The following is a 7,590-nucleotide window of genomic DNA, read 5'->3' as shown; positions in this document are numbered from 1 at the left end:
ATATTTTAATTTTCCAAATTCTGGCAAGTGTGTGACATCCATCTGCCAAATATGGTTAGGTATCAGTCCTCTAGGATTGACTCCAAGATTAACTTGTGGTAAAAAGGTCACACAATTTTGACATTGTTTTATTATATGTCTCAATTGTTCCTTAGTTATTTTAAAACGCTTTTGTAAAGTATTAGCATTAACATGGAATCTTTTATGAAAATTCGTTGCTTCTTCTAGTGTAGAGAAAATATGTATGTCATGTGTAGTTTTATCTGCTACTAAGGGCTCCAGGCAATCCTGTATGTGCAATAATATGTCCAATAAAGAATGGATCTTTTCTGTCCCAGATTAGACTTTGTATAGTGGAAAACAAAGAGAAAACAGTAGAAGAAGGGGAAATCCTACCAGCATCTTCAAGGGATACTATAGCATTAACTACATACTGACTATCAGAAAATAAATTAAATACAGAATCTTTAAACATCAAAAAGGCTTGTAAAACTGCATTAAGCTCTACCTTTTGAGCTGATTGTTTGGGTACTAAAAATGTAAAAGTTTGATCAGGGGTAACTACTGCTGCTGTACCATTATTTGACCCATCAGTGAATATATTTGGAGCATTCATGATAGGGGTTTTTCTTGTCATTTTTGGAAAAACTACAGGATGCTTAGACCAAAAGGACAACAAAGGATTAGATGGTAAGTGATTATCAAATGTAACATTAGATTTACACATGATTATTGCCCAAGTATTTAACTCATTAGCTAACTCATCAATTTGATCCATAGTATATGGAGTAATAATTTTATTGGGAGAAATTCCAAACACTCCCTTCGCTGCTTTTATTCCTTTGAGTATTAATTGTCCTACAGCCTCAGGATACCTAGTAAGAATAGTGTTAGGAGAATAAGATAAATGTATCCACAATAATGGACCTTCTTGCCAAAATACTCCTGTAGGAATATTTTTTTGTTGGTAGTACAATAAATAATAAAGGCAAACTTATATCAATTCTATTCAAATGTATATTTTCCATATATGTCTCAATAATTTTTAATGCCTTTCTTGCTTTAGGAGTTAACATGCGAGGTGAGTTTGGATCTGATGGACCTTTTAGAATATCAAATAAAGGTCCCAACTCTCCTGTTGGTATGCTTAGATAAGGCCTTATCCAATTTATGTCTCCCAATAACTTTTGAAAGTCGTTAAGTGATTTGAGTTGATCTACTTGTATTTGAATTTTTGGTGGACGGACCATGGTTGAGGATAATAGAACTTTTAAATAATTAATTGGAAAATTTAGTTGTACTTTATCTATTGCTATCTCTAGATTATAATTTTTTAATAAGTTTGTAAGTGTAGCATAACATTCCAGCAATATGTTTTTATCTTTATGTGCCAATAATACATCATCCATATAGTGAAATATTTGTAGTTCAGGATTTTGATTTCTAAGTGGCTGGATTGCTTTGTTAACATATATTTGACACATAGTTGGACTGTTAGCCATCCCTTGAGGGAGTACTTTCCATTCATATCTCTGATCAGGACCTTCATGATTTAATGCAGGGATAGTAAATGCAAAATGTGGACTATCCTCGGGATAAATTGGAATTGAAAAAAAACAATCTTTAATATCTATAGCTAAAACATGCCAGGTTTTTGGCAAAGCAGACAATTGAGGAATCCCTGATTGAGCAGGTCCCATAATAACCATCTCATTATTAATGGCTCTTAAATCTTGCAATAATCTCCATTTACCAGATTTCTTTTTGATGACAAAAATGGGAGTATTATGGGGAGATATGGAAGGTTGTATATGTCCATCCACTAATTGTTGTTTGACCAGATCATGGGCTACTTGTATCTTTTCTTTAGTCAGGGGCCACTGAGGAACCCACACTGGTCTTTCTGATTTCCAAGTAATTTTTATTGTCTCAGTGGCCCTTTCTGAAAATCCAACCCATGTCTGTCTGTTCCTTGATCTATTTGAATTGGTGCTGCTATACCTTGTCCTTGTTTCCCTAATCTTTTTTCTTTCCTAAAACCTTGTCTAGCCCTAGTAGTGGGCACATTAGGATTGATGTTATTTGCTAATGTCAAACCTAATTTATTTAGGACATCTAGTCCCCATAAATTTATAGGAAGATGATCCAATACATATGGCTGTATAGTTCCTTCACATCCTTCAGAATCCTTCCAATCTAATACCATTGCACTTCTATGGGGATTAGTCGCCACTCCTAGGCCTCGAAACGTTTGAGTGGCTTGTTGTAATGGCCAATGTTTTGGCCATTCTTGACTAGATATGATGCTAAGGTCAGCACCTGTGTCCAGTAGCCCATTAAAATCGTGTCCTTGAATATTTAGTTTTAGCATTGGGCGAGAATCTAAATTTAAAGACAACATAGCCCAATCTACACCTGTGGAGCCTAATCCCCTGGAACCTCTTTCTACACTATGACTAGGAAATTTATTATGTAGGCTGGGTATTATTAACAACTGCGCTATTCTATCTCCAGGTGAAATTACTGATACACCTCTTGGAAAACTAGCTATAATTTTTATTTCACTTACATAATCGGGATCAATTACCCCAGGACTTATCATAAGTCCTTTTAATGTAGATGAACTACGTCCCAATAATAAGCCTACTGTTCCTTGGGGAAGAGGTCCTTTTATTTCTGTGGGAATGATTTGAACTCCCATCTCTGGAGTTAGTACTGCTCTGGCAGAGGCGCAGATGTCCAACCCTGCACTCCCTCGGGTTTGTCTGATGAGACATTTAATGGACAATGTGTCCTGGGCACTACCCTGATGGTGTTGCTGGGTTCCTCCACTGCCCCATATATTTGTGGTTGTGGACCCCGGAGCATTGGGCCCCCCAGTCCGTTTTTTGGCAATAGAGCCTGATGCCTTTCTCCACAATATCGTGGGTAAATACCTGGTCCTTGTTCGTTTTTTAATAAGGGAGTACCCTCTATGGTGGTTTGAGAATGGCATTCATTAGCCCAATGTCTCCCTCTACTGCATCATGGGCAAATACCTGGTATTCTATTTCTTTGATACCTAGTTTTGTTAAACCCTCCTCCTATGGGGCAACTCCTTTTAAAATGTCCTGTTTGTTCACAATCATAGCATGTTTTTGGCCTGGCATCTATAGCCTGTTGTACTGTAGCTGCCAAGACTTGCCCTTGTTCATTAATATCTCTACATAATTTAATATATGTGTTTAAATCTTCATGTCCCCATGGTCTAATAACCTCTCTGCAGCAACGATTTGCTTGGTCATAAGCCAGTTGTTTTATTAATGGCATTGCTTGTTCTGTATCCCCAAATATTTTGGCAGCTGTTTGAATTAGCCTATCTACAAAGTCAGGGTAAGGTTCATTAGCTCACCTTAGATAGCTGAACTTGTAAATCTCCATGTCCTTGTAAAATCTTCCATGCCCTAACTGCATCTGCAACAACTTGTGCATATATAGCAGGATCATATTCAATTTGTTGCCGTTGACCCTCATAAGGTCCTTTTCCTAATAACATATCTAGATTTCTTTGAGGGTAACCGGCTACTGCATTTTGCCTAGCTGTCTCCGTACAAAATTCCTTATTGGCAACCTTCCATAACAAATATTGTCCTCCATTTAGCACAGATTTACACATGCTAGCCCAATCTGCTGGCGTCATGTCCAAGTTAGTAATGGACTCGACCATGCTTACCGTGAAGGGAGCTTGGGGACCATAAGTTGTTACAGCCTCCTTTAACTGTTTCACTGTTTTAAAATCTAAAGCATAGTGAATTCGCTGCCCTCCTACCTGTTCAAGTACAGGGCATGCTAATCTTTGAGGTGCTGTCTCAGGATCCCAATTATCAACTACGGGGTTTGAGGGCCACTCAGCTGTCTCTATCGGGGGGGCTGTTGGTTGAATTACGCCCTCTTGTCATAAAACGGAGTTAGTAACAGCCTCCTGTGGTGGCCTTTTTCCTAACAACCCCTTTTCCTTTAAATTTTCTTCCTCTGTCTGACTAGCTCGAGAGACCTTCTCTTTTGCTTGATCTAAAATGTCTTTCTCCATGTTCTGAACCTCTAACAATTTACTTAACATCTTTTCAGTTTGTTTTAATCTACTATAAAGATAAGGCAACCCAATAAGATAACACAAAACAAAACCGAAACTGAATGAAACAAAAACGGAATAAAAAATTGTTGTATCAATTTTCTCTTCCTCAGGGCTGACAAACTTCAAACCTTTAGTCAACCATTTTTTCCAGTTTGCCTGAGAAATTTCTAAGGACAGGCAGCTTGAAACAAAAACAAAATAAATCAAAAGAAGAACACATTGTTTTTTGAAATGGTCACCCATTCTCTTGCCTTCCCTCAGGGGCTAGCAATTTCACTTACCCCCAAGCTTCAGGCGTTCTGCGTAAGAGCCACCAGATGCCGCAGTCTGGCTGGGCACAAATCATGAGCCACTCACAGCTTTGTAGATTCAAACAGCAATTCTTTATTCCCGATCTCACTCTGGCCGTCCACAAACACGTTCTGGGGAAATCCACGTTCTCTGCCCAAATCCACACACTCCACTGGGCTTCTTTCTCCCAATTATACTGTCTGACCCCTAGAACTCAAGAGGAACTCAGGCAGCAGGATACGCCCTATTCCCGGCAGGAATAATCTTCCTAAACTGTGAACTCCCTAAACTCGGATTATCCTAAACCGGGAACACCCTAAACACGGATCCGCCCTGGTCCTTGAGCAAGGTCACTTTACAGGAGTCCTTCCACTAAACAGCATAGGGGTACGCTGGCAAGGAAATTGTCATACCTACTTGGCTAATGGCTCCCAGCACTGAAATTTTCAGTTGTTCATTTGATAAACATTTATTGATCCCTTCTTGGTACCAGGCATGGCTTTCCACAATGGGACTACAAAGTCACATAACACAAAGAAGATTTCCACTATCATGGGGCTTATATTTTAATTAGAAGGAGATGACACATGTGCCTAAAAATGTGAAATGCAGAGAATTTAAATAGATGTAGAGCATTACAGGGATCCAAATTAGAAGGTGTAATTGGAAAGGCTTCCCTGAAAAGGTGACATTTAGGTTGAGATCTGAAGGACAAGAAATAGGCAACCATTTTAAGGTTTGGAGAACTTTCTGGCCAGGGCAGACAGCCCAACAGCCAATGCAGAGATCCCAGAGCAAGAATTACTTTGTCATTTTCAAGGACCAGAAATTTAACTGGCCTGACCAGAACATTGTGGGCAGAGAGGAGATGGTTTGAAATGAGGTCAAAGAAATCACCAGGAGGCAGACGACAGAACACAGTTACTCCAACAGTGATTGGAAGTCATTGGTTGGCTTCAATTAAGGAAATGATGAACTCTTATTTGCATGTTTACAAGATTTCTCTGGCTGCCCGTCTGAGAGTGGAGTCTGGTGGAATTGATGGTATGCACGCGCGCACGCGCACACACACACACACACACACACACACACACACACACACACACACACCTGTTAGGAGGCTAGTTTGGACATTCAAAAAAAAAAGATACAAGTGATAAGCAGAAGAGCTGGCATAGACCCCATGCCAAATCATCTTCCTCCTCCTCCTCCTCCTCCTCCTCCTCCTCCTCCTCCTCCTCCTCCTCCTTCTCCTCTTCCTCCTCCTCCTTCTTTTTTAATTAAATAAGATGGTTTGAACTAAGGCAGTGACAGTGAAGGAGATGGCTTTAGGATATGAATTAAAGGTCTAATAAAAAGATTAGCTATGATAATGAATTGATTGTAGAAGGTGAAAAGCAAGACTAACACCTAGATTTTTGAGTTAAGTACATGCCATAGATGGTAATATCAATGGCATACTTTAAGAAGATAGGAAATTCCCATGAGGATACATCTTCAAGACAAAAATAAGAGTTCTGTTTCAACCAGGCTAAGTAAGAAATGTCTATTTGGCATTGTTACAATGTCTGTAACCTGTTTATAAATGCTTTAGCACCAAGAGTTGTTACAATGGTATGAATGTATTGAAACTACACTCTAGAAACAATTAGTTGTCCTAATTCTCAATTTGGCTTTCATGGGTGATTGGATAATATTTTATCAGAAAATCTACACTCCAGATTCATTACTACAGCTGTTTCAGTTACAGTTATTTCTAACCAATCCCAAATCTTTGGCTAATGAGCATAATGAATGTTATGAAATAAAAAGCATCCAGATTGAAAACCAAATTTTAAACTATATTGTCATGATCTTATGTATAGAAAGTCCTATCCAATAAAATACAATTAAATACAATGAAATACAATTAGAACCAATAAGTGAATTTAGTAAAATTGCAGAATAAAAGAGCAACACACAAAAATCAATCCTGTTTTTATTTATTCTCAATGTAAAATCAAAAATAAAATGAAGGTAATAATTTATGATAACATCAAAATAAATAGAATACTTAGGAATAAATTTAATGGAATAAGTATAAAGCTGACACTAAATACTCCAAAACATCACTGAAAAAAGAAACTAACAAAAATAAATGAAAAGACATCCCATGTTCATGAATCTGAAGACTTAATATTATTAATATGGTAATACTCCCCTAACTGATGCATAGATTTAATGTAAGCCTTACCAAAAATCTCAAATGAAGTCTGTTCTTAAAATTAATATTGAAATGCAAGGTCCCAGAATAGCCAAAGCAATCTTGAAAATGAAGAACAAAATCAGGGGACCCACATTTCATGATTTCTAGAAAAGGGAAAAGTCTTGACAGGAAGAATAGAGTGGCTATTCTATACTCATGGTACTGGATTTTAACTGAGCTGAGTCAATGTGGCTGTGTGTTTTCTAAACACATCTAGACAAGAAATGTGATGGAGTAAAGTGTATTTGTAAGGGACTTAAAAACTTACACAGGGGGTTGTGGCACATATCTGTAATACTAGCTGCCCTGGAGGGTAAGACTACAGGATTACATGCTCCTGGCCAGCCCGAGCAACCTAGTGAGACCCTGTCTCAAATTAAAAAAAAAAGTTAATATGACTGTTTGAAAGGCCACAGGCAAATATTTGACTTTATCTTGTCTACTGAATCTTGTGCCTACACTTTTTTCCTTATGTTATAAAATGTCATCTATGTCACTACTAATCCAAGATAGATGAATTGAACAACAACTCCCTTCTCTCTCTTGTCTTTCACTTTTTACCTGGTTAAACTCACAGGTAGTATTTCTATAGCTGTAATGATTTCCAATCACTCAGAATATCTCATCTAGTGCTGCCATCAGATCTGAATTTTTTTTTAATACTAGGGATTGAATCTAGAAGCCCTTAACTATTTAATCATATCTCCAGCTACCCCCTCCTTTTTCTTTTTTATAAGACTTTTTTTAAGTTGTAGATGGGCACAATATCTACATTTTATTTATGTGGTGCTGAATATCAAACCTAGTGCCTCACACATCCAGACAAGTGCTTCACCACTGAGCCACAACCCCAACCCCTTTGCTTTTGAGACAAGTTCTTGATAAGTTGCTTGGGGCCTCACTGAGTTTCTGAGGCTGACTATGAACTTGCAATCCTCCT

The sequence above is a fragment of the Callospermophilus lateralis genome, chromosome 11 (assembly GCF_048772815.1).
Source record: "Callospermophilus lateralis isolate mCalLat2 chromosome 11, mCalLat2.hap1, whole genome shotgun sequence".
In the NCBI taxonomy this organism is placed as follows: domain Eukaryota; kingdom Metazoa; phylum Chordata; class Mammalia; order Rodentia; family Sciuridae; genus Callospermophilus; species Callospermophilus lateralis.
The sequence above is the reverse complement of the archived record's forward strand: the minus strand, read 5'-3'. Positions refer to the sequence as shown.